The sequence below is a fragment of the Lissotriton vulgaris genome, chromosome 5, assembly GCF_964263255.1.
Source record: "Lissotriton vulgaris chromosome 5, aLisVul1.2, whole genome shotgun sequence".
Classification (NCBI taxonomy): domain Eukaryota; kingdom Metazoa; phylum Chordata; class Amphibia; order Caudata; family Salamandridae; genus Lissotriton; species Lissotriton vulgaris.
This window is the reverse complement of record NC_141693.1, coordinates 385,867,877-385,882,059: the sequence shown is the minus strand read 5'-3', so window position 1 is coordinate 385,882,059 and position 14,183 is coordinate 385,867,877.

Below are 14,183 nucleotides of genomic sequence, written 5' to 3'. Positions count from 1 at the left end.
ATCAGGATATAAAGCAACATTTTCTTACTCACATTTGCATCGCAGAAGTAGATTGAGCAGCAGTAGTCTAAATCATGGTCCCGTAGCTTCCTGGCATACTTATTCCTGAGGCTAGAAGAAAAAATATATTCTCATGCTGACTTTGTTTAGTGGCAGCCCACTCACTTGTATAATCTCTATAACATTGGCTACCAAACATTTTAGAATCACAACTCACTTTTCAGAATAACAAACTTTCGCAACGCACCTACCTTTAATGGACACAAGGGGCCACATTATGCACGCCTCATGGCACCTTAGCATTTAGAAGGGGTTGCAGACATTTGTGTGGCCGCTTCTGTAATACCGATAGCACTGGCATGCCCCATGTAAATGAGGCTATCCCTTTGCCTCTACGCTTGTGCCGTATTACAGACGCAGGAGCACAGGCAAAGAAGCTCGAAGGAGGTGCACTGACAGTGCACCACTTTTTAGGTGGTGCACTGTCAGTGCGCCCCTTGATGTCTGCCCTCTGGAGGGGGTGTAGGAGTTCCATGGACCCCCGGACATCCCATTGCAGGCAGGGACAGTCACTCACTGCACCGGCCTGCAAGGGTATCTCCAATCCCCTTTCAATTGCACTGTGAAAGTACAGAGCGGCTTTAACGCAGCCGCTCCATTTTTCACATGAATGTACTGCCCACAGGGCAGCACAAGTTTGCAGCTCCCTAAGGGCAGCGCATTTCTCATAATGAAGCGCATTTTCCTGGATTGCGCTAGACGCACCTTTTGAAGCGCAATCCAGGAAAAAGCATTGAAACTGTAATATGGCACATGGTGAGGCTGTTTTTGAATGAACCTAAAGCATAATTGTTGGTACGCATTGCCATTTCCGTACATTTTCCATTGAAATGGCCACTAAATTTGCACTCTTATACAGTTTACTGTTAGAACTATATAGCACACAAATGATAATGTGTGGAAATGGTGTTTATTTGAGCATTTATCATTTGTGCATCACCAAGTATGTACCTTGACTTGTTTGCATCCTATTAAAATCTCTGTTTTCACAACACCTCAGAATTACAAACAAAATGCTTTATTTTGCTTTCCTAATTGCTAAATGCTTACAGGTTGTTGTGCATTACATAAAACAACGTTCTACATTGTCTCATAATTCACTTTAAGAACTCCTCTCACTTTGTAGTCAGAGAAAGAAAGTAAACACCAGTCATATGTTAAAAGAATAAAGCAGCCTGACATTTGACCTAAGCCTTTGAATCCAACAGCACATGTGACAAGTTAAACAGATTTTAAAAGCATCTTTATTTATTGCTCTGACTTTGGTGACCCACCGATATCAGCTTGGAACCCATGAGTGGGCAGCGACCCACAGTTTTGGAAGTACTGGTCCATAAGCAATTGAAAGACAAACCACCATAGATGTTTTTTAATAAGCAAAATTTGCAAACACTGACAAACATTGGTGGGGGGAACATTTACTAAACCTTAAAGCAATACAGGACAACAAGCACATTTACTGTGTTGCATTGTGTGAAAGGGAGAGAGCAGAAATGCTCTATATTTACAAAGAGGCGCTGCATTTATTTTTTCTCAGTGTGCAGCCTAGCACCAAAGCAGGCACCCCTGCACATCAGTGCAAGAGTGCCTGCATTACAGGCAGGGTTGATTTTGTGTGAGAAGTGATACCTTCATGCACAAAACAATCCTCAGAGGCATTTTCTCCTTTTTACATGTGCTGCAGGATGCAGAAAGAAGTCAAAAGAGGACATAACAGAGAAATAAACATATGTTTCTCTTACGCCTTCCTTGGGATGCCATATCATTTGATGCATTCCCAGGTTTACATGTCTTTGTAAATCTGGGTTTGAGCCAAAATCCATAGGTGGATGCATGGGATTGCCCAAGTTGAAATGTAAAGTAAGGCAGCGCATGCAGCTGCGGTGAGTTACATTTTCTCACAAAGCCATTAAAATCAAGCCTTGCATGGCTATGTAAATATTACTGAAGCCATTGCGTTGTTCTTGAATCATGCAGAGACAACGCGAAGACTTCATAAATATGGGCCAGGGTTTTACAAGATTTGAAAACACTGGAAAGCGCTGAAACAATACCACTAGAATTCATAATAAATACAAACTTGAAAACATCCTAATCATATTATAAAATGTAAACATAAAAGATGCACATACTTAGAAAATATGTACATTGCTAATGTATTATAAATACGACAGTATCTCAGTGAACAGACAATGGTAAAGTACAGAGCATCATTGTGAACAATTTTCTGTTTGTAGGGTACATATGATGCTACTATGTCGAAACGCCGTCGACATAGTAGCATCATATGTACCCTACAAACAGAAAATTGTTCACAATGATGCTCTGTACTTTACCATTGTCTGTTCACTGAGATACTAGTACAGACCGCCATTGTTGCATCAAGTTTACCCCCCTGTTTTGTCTTGTCCCCTGTGGGTTACTGGTTGTACCCACCTTGTAAAAAAATCCTTTTATGTTTTCAATATCTCTTAAAATAAAAACCGGTCCTGCTGGACAAAGGTCATACTGACTATTGAGTGTATGTCCATCAATTCTTCCTAATCCCTGAACTACTAGGGACCATTGTTTTTTGAAATACGTAACTGCCCAAGGTCCCTAGTGATATTCCTTTGGGTTTCCCTTGTTCTTTGAAAAAAATGTAGCGCAACTGCACGGTTGCAAGGGTTTGTGAAAACCTCACCACTTTTTACAAGTGGGTTCTCCAGTTATTTCTCTCTTCACTCTTTTGGATACACACTCACACACTAAGACTCACCTTTTTAACTAGGCATGTCTGACCACCCACCTCTCTATACTCTTGACTACATCAACAAAATCCTAGGAGGGCCTTCACTTCTCTCCGATTCTTCAGAAACACCCACTGAAACAAATGCATCACCAGTGGAGGAATTAGAGAAAGCAAAGAAAAAAGAAATCAGATTAACACTAATGATTAAACTAATGACTGATTATCTGAAGGCCAACATAATACCAGTCGGCCTCCAAGTCCGAAATATTCCGGGAGTCTTCACAGACAACCCGAAATATTTAAACGGCTTCAGTTATATTAGCACTACTTGTTCAAGGCACTGGATGGTGCTTGGAATAGATATTGCGACAGAAGAACTAAAAAAAGTAGCTAGCGAAATTGGCGAATTGGAACAACCAATTAAAGATAAGAATACCAACACTGAGGCTAAGGAACTCCTCGAAAAAATAGCTAAAACTATCGAAGAGTTCCACAAATTTGAAACCGATAAAAAAACCACTAAAGTAAAAAAAGATATAAAAAACTTTTCACAAGAAAGAGCATATCCCTACCTAATTAAAGATTACTATATTAACCGAGCCTATAGCGGCCCTCAAAATCAAAGACCTTGGGGAAGGTTTAACAGAAGACGGAATTTTGTAGGCTTTTCTGATAGCTCAGGAGATTCGTCTGAGTATTCAGACCCAAGTGATAGCCCAGGACCCTCGCACAGGAATTTTTTAGGGCGAGGCGGAGGTCAATCAGAACCGCCGGGAACCGGCAAAACCAAACAGCCTCCGAAATGGCCCAATCGCCCGAACCCACCAGGCGAGCGGTTTACCCGCCGACAACACTACCAATGGTAGATAGAACCCATACTACTGTCCCAGAAAATAATGAATCTGTTCAAGCGGTGGCCTTGTTACCCATTTTTAATCTTACCACACATGAGCTATCAGATAATGAACTATCCTTGCTCACAAAAGGCCTTTCCTTTGTCCCAACTATTCGACCTAACTTCATTGATGCTCAAACCGAGCTCTTAAGATTTTTCAGGAAAATCAGACTTCATAGTTATTTCTTGCTGAACCCAAGTCCAATGCAGAACCTGAACACTCCTTTTAAACCACCGTCCAAATTTTCTCCAACTGGCAGCATGGTCCCCCCTGAAATACTAACATTTGAGAAACTTGTCCTCAATGACCTTACCAGCCTTGAAAAACAAAAACCATTCATCCTCTACAACATCACAATTGACGAAAAGAAAGCTCTAACCTCCTTGAAAAATAACTCCTCGATTATAATAAAACCAGCGGATAAGGGAGGTGGTATTGTTATCCAAGAATTGGATAACTATAAAAAAGAAATTCATCGCCAACTAGCTAACACTGAACACTACTGTAAGCTTCCTCAAAATCCCACAGAAGAAATACAGAAACTGATCCAACAGGTCACTGCTGATGCCCTAGAACAAGGATACCTCTCTAAAAAAGAACATGAGTTCCTCAATACCAAAGCTCCACGGGTACCAGTTATCTACTGCCTACCCAAGATTCACAAGAATTGCGAATCCCCACCTGGTCGCCCAATAGTGTCGGGGTGTGGCTCTGTCCTTGAGCCACTCGGGCACTATATTGACTATTTTATAAAACCTTTTGTAGCTGACACACTGTGCTATATCAGAGACAGCATGTCAATGATCACTATGATTGAGGAATACCCATTTGATCCCACATCCAGCACGATGTGCACGCTGGATGTGGAATCTTTATACACTAATATTCCACAATATGAATCACTGCGCGTGATAGAGACAGTTCTTAACACACGTCCGCGCCCTCACAATGTCCCATCAGTCTTTATTCTTCAACTACCTGAGATTTGTTTAACAAAAAACTTTTTTCTTTTTGAGGGTCAATTTTATGGCCAGGTACGTGGAACATCTATGGGGGCTATTTTTGCCCCCAACCTAGCGACTCTCTACATGGATCATCTTGAGACCTCTTGTATACTGACAGAATTTAATCCTTTCCACAGTGGCATTGCCCTGTGGAAACGATATATAGACGATATATTTATGATTTGGAACGATTCACCAGAAGCATTACCCCAACTACTACATTGGCTTAACAATAACAGTAATGGCTTGAAATACACACTATCCCAGAATAAAGACTCAATCCCATTTCTAGATTTAGAAATCAAACATACTGAAGGACGCCTTACCACCAGCCTCCATAGAAAACCAACTGAACGAAATACCTTGCTGAACTATAGCAGCCACCATCCCGAGCACGCAGAGATTCACTCCCATTTTCACAGTTCCTTCGTATCCGAAGAAACTGTTATTTCAAAGAGGACTATTTCTCTGAGGCAAAAACTCTCAGCATAAAACTCAGAAATAGGGGATACCCTCGCAAACTAGTAAGGCGTTCTTTAAAAAGGGCTTGGTACTGCCCCAGAGAGAGTCTACTAGAACCAAAACCAAAGAAAAACCAAGACAGACTAGTGTGTGTAACCACTTTTACCCCAGCCTCTAATGCCATAAAGAAAAGCATCTTGAAACACTGGACTGTATTAAATGCCGGACCACTGAATCTTGAGCACCCTATTTTTGCATTCAAGAGAGCAAAAAATGTAAAAGATCATTTGGTAAGAGCATCCCTACCTCAGCCTAACTTGAAAACAACCATCAATGATGCATGGGGGTTACCTGCCCTAACGGGTCATGCAAAATGTGGCAGTTGCATAGTGTGTGACTTCACTATTGAAGGAAAAACATTTACTTTTGGCACTATTTCCTTTGAAAGAAAACACTTCACTAATTGTAACTCCATCAATGTGGTGTATGCCATTTTTTGCCCTTGCAAGATGATATATGTTGGACAAACCAGCCAGAAGGTCAAGCTACGCATCGGACAACACCGTAGTAGGATCTGGTGCAACACTCCAAATGCCCCTCTTGTCGAACATTTCAAAGAAAAAGGCCACACTGAAAATGACCTGACATGGACAATCATCACCATGGTAAAACCACCACCCAGAGGAGCGGACGTAACTCAATTACTGAACAAGGAGGAACTTCACTGGATACTGCGCACCAACAGTATCCATACAGGCCTCAATCGTCTCGAAGATTGGACATCTCGCTTGTGATCATTCACACTGTAATATATACCTGACTTCCTCCTAGGTTTCGCGATGTTTCTTAAACGATTCATGTAAATATGTAAATGCTTATATTGCACATGGTTTTATTTATTACCTCTTCACCTCACTCCCACACCATTCCAGCATGGCCGCCAGTTTCACTGCGATTAGTCCCTTATCTATTTCCAAACACTCCCACACCTTTCCAGCATGGCCGCCATACTCACCGAGACCAGTCCCTCTTTCATTTCTGCATACCCATTTATCTAGCCCTCAGGCACGAGCACGTTAGCGATCCCCGCCATCCTGTATCCTGCATAGACATGGAGCAGCCAAATCAGGAAGTAAGTACCTGCAGAATGCTTCACTCGGTATTTCCAAACCCCAATAGGACCATAACTTATATAAATCTAATTTCTTCCTTCTCAGTGAGACACGATTGGTCCGGTCTCGTATGTAGAGGCTCCCTTGCCCTGGTTTGGTAATTATCTTATGAGCTTTTTCATCACCATCTCACCGGTTCATTAAAATGTTGATACTCACTATTTCATTTCCCGCTTTTTTGGCAGGATACTATTGTGCTCCTAAACCCTTCATTCCTCCTACTTGCTTTGATTCTAAAAAGCATAGGTACTGCTTAACAGACTACTTTGTGGACCACAATATTGGTAAATTACGATCTGTTTGCTCGCGCTACCTTCGGTTTAAAATTGATTACGCAGAGCTAGACGTTAATTCACAAATTCCTTTTCCCTTCAAACCACATGAACAACTCATCACACGTAACCGCCGGTCACAAACACTCCGCCGCTTACACTGCGCGCCACCCGTTTTTAAACCTTGCATGGCCCAACACCGAGCTCATTGAATGTTTTTTTAATCTCATGCGTCGCCCCCCACAGTTCCGTCACTGCGTCGGTTTTTAAATGTTTCCTACTTTGTCACTTACAGATCAAAATTTGCTGCATGGATACAAAAGCCTGTCACACCACCACGTTATAATTCACATAATTACTATTCCTAAAGAAATGCATAAAACTGTCACAAACAGTTCACAATGGCACAGATGATCACTGGTCAGATTCATATACATTCCTAGTCTTCTTTTTGTTATTGACCAATGTTTATGTTTTGTCTCCCATTTCTTGTTTCCCCAATATAACTGTATGTACGCATATAGGCCCTACAAACTGTTATGCTTTCAAGACAAACTAATTAATTCTTTGTCCTGAAGATGATGCCATGTATCTGTGTGTAGGCATCGAAACGCCGTCGACATAGTAGCATCATATGTACCCTACAAACAGAAAATTGTTCACAATGATGCTCTGTACTTTACCATTGTCTGTTCACTGAGATACTAGCACAGACCGCCCTTGTTGCGTCAAGTTTACCCCCCTGTTTTGTCTTGTCACCTGTGGGTTACTGGTTGTACCCACCTTGTAAAAAATCCTTTTATGTTTTCAATATCTCTTAAAATAAAAACCTGTCCTGCTGGACAAAGGTCATACTGACTATTGAGTGTATGTCCATCAATTCTTCCTAATCCCTGAACTACTAGGGACCATTGTTTTTTGAAATAGGTATGCCCAAAGCGGCGTAGCCGGGGCGCGCCTTTTCCCGCCCAAGAGGGGTTGTTCTAGACACCTACACCGATGGCCACGCCCAGTAGGCGTACCAGCGGAGGGTTCAGGCCCTCCCGACGAGGAATAAAGAGAGCGGGAATCCAAGAAAGCATCCTCTTGTTCCTGTGCTTGGAAGCTGCACCCATCGTTGCACGCGAGCCCTCGACGGAACAAGGAGCAATTTTGAGAATTTATAATTCTTGTGCTTCTCTTTTCGTGACTTCGAGGCTAAAAGACCTAGGACCGTTTCTGATCGTCTTAGAGTGAATACTCGAAAGGAATGTCTGGCAAAAAGGCAGGAAAGAAGTCCGAGACTGATCAGATGCTCCTGATGTTGGTTAGCAGAATGACGAAGATGGAACGAAACGTTGGACGAGATATGGCGAACATGAAGAAGCAGATGGCTGCGATGAACAATCCGGGTGAACCAAAGAAGGTAATAGGCCCGGCATTGCCGGGTGTTGCCCCGGAGGGTAGGGGGAAGCGGGTCAGGAATAGGGCCCCAGGGGGGGAAGTCCCCGTCCCCGAGGTACCCCCGGTGAGCCCTGCCATTCCGGTCGAGGCCCCGGTACTCCCAGACGCGGGTCAGCCGATACCGGTTGTGATTACGCCCGCTAGCGAGGAGGACATGCCGCCTGAATTGGCCGCCCAGTTGACCGCATGGCTCGGCAGGAAAACAGGGGGTGGTACGGCACCTGGAGACACGGCCGCAGAGGCCAGGTTACTAATTCAGCAGTTGCGGCAGTCGCGAGATGCCGCAAAGGCGAATCTCCCTCTTGTCCCCCCACAGGTAACCCCGGAAGGACCGGTAGCTGGCGTGGGAAAAACAGCGGGAACGTCAACCGAACCGGGTAAGCAGGCATTGCCAATTGCGGGGGAGGGCTCATTGCCCTCAAGACGGGAGAGAGTGGTTCAACATATCCCGTTGGCCACGAAAGAGTTAATTTGGGCTGACAAGTATGTTAATATGTTTTCTCTGTTAACTGACCATCGCGAGATGGAGTATGCTAAGACGCAGAAAGATTTGTGGCACCCGAGTGTTTGGCGAGCCAAGATGGCGGGATTCAGGGTGGATGAGACTATAACAAATTGGGCCAAGGCCTTTGCGATGTTTACTGCAATTATTGGGGAGCGTAAGCCCGAGGTATTACCCGAATTATCTTGTTATCAGGCCCGTATAATGGATTTCTATGAAACATATGAGGGGAACGAATGGATGGGTTACGACATGAAGTTCCGTAAGGCCAAGGAGTACGATTCATCTCTGACGTGGGATTGTCTTGACTCGATTTCTTGGCAGAAGCAGCTCCTCCCGGGCGCGACAAAGACGTCCTCGCCAGGCGGGAATGGGACGGGGCTTTCCCGCCAACAGCCGGCGGTGCCCTTTCGAGCGGGCGCCGGTGGCGATCACCAACCAAAGACCGGGGGGAATGGGGGAAAGCGGGGGGTCTGTTGGAGCTTTAATAGAGGTAACTGCTCCAGACCGCAAGGGGCATGTAAGTTCAGGCATGCGTGTGCGGGTTGTGGGAATTCCTCGCACCCGGAAAGTTCGTGCAGATCCAAAAATGGCGGGTCGGGAGGTAAGGGAGGGTCCAAACAAGACTGATGGGGACCACTGTGTACCGTTACCTACCCCCATTGATATCATGGCGATAACCCCCTGGCTAAACAAATACCCTGATCATGTCTCCGCTGGGGTGTTGAGGAACGGATTCTTATATGGTTTCCGCATCCCGGCGGGGGATTTTCGTGAGGAATCACTTTGTAGAAATCAATTATCGGCTCGGCATAATCCAGCAGTGGTAGAATAGAAGATTGAAAAAGAGGTTTCCCTGGGCCGGGTGGCGGGCCCATATCAGCACCCTCCAGTAACAAATTTTGTCTGTTCCCCGTTGGGAGTAGTCCCCAAAAAAGACCCAGGGGAATTTAGGATGATCCATAACTTGTCAGCACCGAAGGGACTCTAGGTGAACGATGCGATTGGCCCAGGAGTTTGTTCGGTGCGGTACGCATCCTTCGATGATGCCGTCACCATGTTGAATCGCCTGGGGCCCGGAGCGCTGATGGCGAAGTCAGATATTGAGTCGGCGTTCCGGTTGCTCCCGGTACACCCACAGGACCAGCGTCTGTTAGGCTTTGTGTTCCAAGGACGTTACTACATGGATAGATGCATGCCAATGGGTTGCTCCATCTCTTGTGCCTATTTTGAGAAATTCAGCTGTTTTTTGGAGTGGGCGTTCACTGAGGCCACTGGGCATAGCCATGTTATGCATTACTTAGATGATTTTCTGTTCTTAGGGGCAGCCGGCGACACAACATGTGCACAGGCGCTACAGGAGTTTTGCATCCTCATGAGGGAATTCGGGGTGCCATTGGCACCAGGTAAGACAGTGGGACCATCTACTTCACTCGAGTTTCTGGGAATTGAGCTCGATACTGTGGAGGGATGTTTCCGTTTGCCGGTAGGAAAGATAGCGACATTTAGGGCTTCCCTGGAACTGTGCCTTAGTAAGGAGAAAGTGACCCTGCATCAGTTACAACAGGCAGTGGGTCAGCTTAACTTTGCCTTGAGGGTGATACCACTGGCCCGCCCCTTTTCACGCTCTATTGCACAGGCTATGGTCGGTCTCAAAGAAGGACACCACCGCACGAGACTGTCTGCAGAGGTTCGCCAGGACATGCGTATTTGGTTAGCATTCCTGGCGGACTTCAGCGGTCGAGTAGTGTGGAACAAGCCGCCAGCGTCTTCGGACGAGCTAGGTTTGTGGACTGACTCGGCGGGGAGCGTGGGATTTGGCGCCATTTTCGGCAATCGATGGTCGGCGCAAACATGGCCGACATGGTGGCACACCAGCGGTCTCACAAGTAACATTGGTTTCCTCAAGCTATTCCCTATATTTGTGGCTCTGAGGGCATGGCCGGACGAGTTCAGAGATCGCTCTGTGGTATTTTGGTCTGACAATGTGACTGTGGTTGAATGTATAAATAATCAGGCAGCACGCTGCAAGTGGATATTGAGATTGCTGAAAGAAATTGTACTAATTTGCATGAGACTAAATGTACAATTCAGGGCAAAACATGTGCCGGGGGTACTGAATCATGCTGCTGATGCACTCTCTCGTTCACATATGCAGTCGTTCAGGGGTTATCTACCTACTGCGGACCTAGCGGCGGCACCATTCCCCGAAGTACTCTGGCTACTCGGTGCCCCGGATTACAAGACCTCGTGGCAGCAAGCTTAGCCCCCAGGACAAGGAAGGCATACGAAGGAGCGTTTCGTTCCTATTGTGCATTTTTGGGTCCGGCAGGGGATCAGACATGGGGTCAGGAAGATTGCTTCCTAAGGTTTCTGGTAGCATTACATAGGGAAGGCCGATCAGCGGCAACGGCCAATAGGCACCGGGCGGCCATTTCATTCATGGCACAGGTGCATGGCGTCAGGGACCCGACATCTTCCTTTTTGGCAAAGAAAGCCCTTCGTGGCTGGCAGCGCCTTGAGGGTCGGCGAGTAGACGAGAGGCGCCCGATTGGGTTAGAGAGGTTGTCCTTGCTCATGGCGATACTACCCACGACATGTTCCTCCCAATTCGAGGCAGTTCTGTTCCGGGCCGCTTTTGCATTAGCATTCCATGGGGCTATGCGGGTGAGCGAACTGGTAGCAAAGAATAAGAACGATGTGGAGGGAGGTCTGTGTAGGAATCACATCCTGCTTAGGGGTGATTCAATGGTGGTTACAATAGCTAAGTCCAAGACTGACCAGACAGCTATGGGAGACAGTGTTGTGGTCCAGCGCATGCAAGGGTCTCCCATGTGCCCGGTAAAGTGCATTGAGGAATATCTGGCGCTGAGGGCGGATACATGGGGTGGGAGTCTGCTGAGACACATCGATGCCACCCCACTGACAAGGTTTCAGTTTCAGAGGGTGCTATCATTGGCAATCGCAGCAGCGGGCTTGGACCCGTGCGATTTTGGGACCCACTCCTTCAGGATAGGGGCTGCTACTGAGGCTACAGCCAGGGGTCAGAGTGCCAAAGAGGTAAAACTGTTGGGACGATGGTCCTCGAATTGTTTTAAAAGGTATGTGCGGTTGCACATGTTGTGAAGTCAAGTTACATGCACTCACGCTTCTTGTCTTCTGTTTGATTTACAGTTTCGCGAGCATGTTATGCGGGGCGGAATTTGCAGTCGACCCGGCACCTGGGGACCAGCGGTCAGAGATCACTGGCTGAGGAGAGAGTGGTGTGGGTCGTAGGCCACTCATACGTGAGGCGGGCCGGGGACGTATTCAAAGCAGGTGACGTGACTCACTCAGCTGGGGAATACCGGTACAAAGTGACCTTCCACGGAAGGGGCGGGCTCTGTATTGACCAGTTAGAATCTTTTATCGAGGGACTCTGAGGGCGGCAGAGGTCACCGCCATCTGTAATCATAGTACACCTGGGGGGCAACGACATGGTGACACTCGGTAGGCGAGTATTACTCGAGCGAGTTTTGTCTACCGTTAGCTGGCTGGCGAAAAGAATACCGGGGTGCACGATTGCATGGTCCCACATGCTTCCCAGGAAAGTATGGCGGGGGGCCTTTCGGTGTCAGCACTGAACCATTCAGTAAAGAAGGTCAACAACAAAATTGGTAGGTTGTTTCGCTCAGCGCAGTTGCACAGTATTCCGCATGGGTGTATTTGAGGTGATCGCGTGTATCTCGAGGATGGGGTTCACTTGTCCCGGGACGGGAATGTCTTACTCATAGGAGACTTCATAGCATGGCTAAGGGGTTTAAGAAAGCATGACCTTTAGGAGGAGTTTGTGGGAAGGCCGGATAGCCGGTCAACTATCCGGCCTGTGGCGGTAAGGTCATGATCGGTGAGCAGTAATTTCAAGGTCCCTAGAGGGGGGCGCCACCCACTATGGATGGGAGCGCCTGGGGGGAGGCGGCCATTGACCTCTTCCAGGGGAGGAGGCGGCTATATGCCCCTCCTACGAATTTCCCGGGGCCCGGATATCCGCGACGGCGGATGTGATAGACAGTGTGGGGTGGGAGGGGGAGTCCACGCTGCCTTCTTACAGACACCTCACACGGGTCCTCGGACGACCTTTAAGATGGCGTCGAGTTTAAATGGGGGGCCCCCAACAAGACAAGGGAAATTGGAGTTGGCACAGAGGGTACAGTCCTCTGCGCATGCGCCACTCACACCGTGAGGGCGAGAGTTTTTGGTAGTAGGGATCTGACACCGGTTGCGACCTTGCCGTTGGCCCGTAATGCTAGGATGTACAATTTTAATTTAGAAAGTATGCATTTGCAGGATGTTAGACTCGGCTAGGAAAACCTTTGTATTAGAGATTTGTTAAGGTTAGCCAATGAACATGTCTTCATCGAAATGTAATAAATGAAAATTGTACATGATATGAAACTTTTATTTAATGTTTTAATTTTGTTTCATATTTTAATAAATACGGCCGGGAGGGTAACTCCCTCCCGCCTTCCAAAAGTACAGAACTGCGTCCGTCTCCCATCCTTGGGGATTGTGTTGGGAGGGGGTGACAGGCATCCCGGCCATATGGAAAGGGGCGACCACTCGGTCCCCCCGAACGTATGGTTGGGGGCCCAGATCCTCCCGGGAAACCATTTTGGGCGGGGGCGTGTCACCGCTGGTATGCCCAAAGCGGCGTAGCCGAGGCGCGCCTTTTCCCGCCCAAGAGGGGTTGTCCTAGACACCTACACCGATGGCCACGCCCAGTAGGCGTACCAGCGGAGGGTTCACGCCCTCCCGACGAGGAATAAAGAGAGCGGGAATCCAAGGAAGCATCCTCTTGTTCCTGTGCTTGGAATCTGCACCCATCGTTGCACGTGAGCCCTCGACGGAACAAGGAGCAATTTTGACCCACCCACCAGCCCCTTATGGCAATATTAGTTCTGCAATAAAGTCTTTTTTCTCCGATAAACATCTTCTTCCCTCGGTGTTGCGATGTATGAAGGTCTAGTTTAATGATATGATTTTTGTCTGTAGGTACTGTTTCTTGTAGCATAGACAAAGATGCAAGTAGAGAAGATGATGTTTTTTCCCCTAGTAGGTAATCAATGTCGTATTTATTTTTTGGTCAGGCGGTAAGGTCATGATCGGTGAGCAGTAATTTCAAGGTCCCTAGAGGGGGGCGCCACCCACTATGGATGGTAGCGCCTGGGGGGAGGCGGCCATTGGCCCCTCCCACGGGAGGCGGTACCCACTAAGTATGGGTCGCCTAGGGGAAGACGGCCATAGACCCCTTCCAGGGGAGGAGGCGGCTATATGCCCCTCCTACGAATTTCCGGGGGCCCGGATATCCGCGACGGCGGATGTGATAGACAGTGTGGGGTGGGAAGGGGAGTCCACGCTGCCTTCTTACAGACACCTCACACGGGTCCTCGGACGACCTTTAAGATGGTGTTGAGTTTAAATGGGGGGCCCCCAACAAGACAAGGGAAATTGGAGTTGGCACAGAGGGTACAGTCCTCTGCGCATGCGCCACTCACACCGTGAGGGCGAGAGTTTTTGGTAGTAGGGATCTGACACCGGTTGCGACCTTGCCGTTGGCCCGTAATGCTAGGATGTACAATTTTAATTTAGAAAGTATGCATTT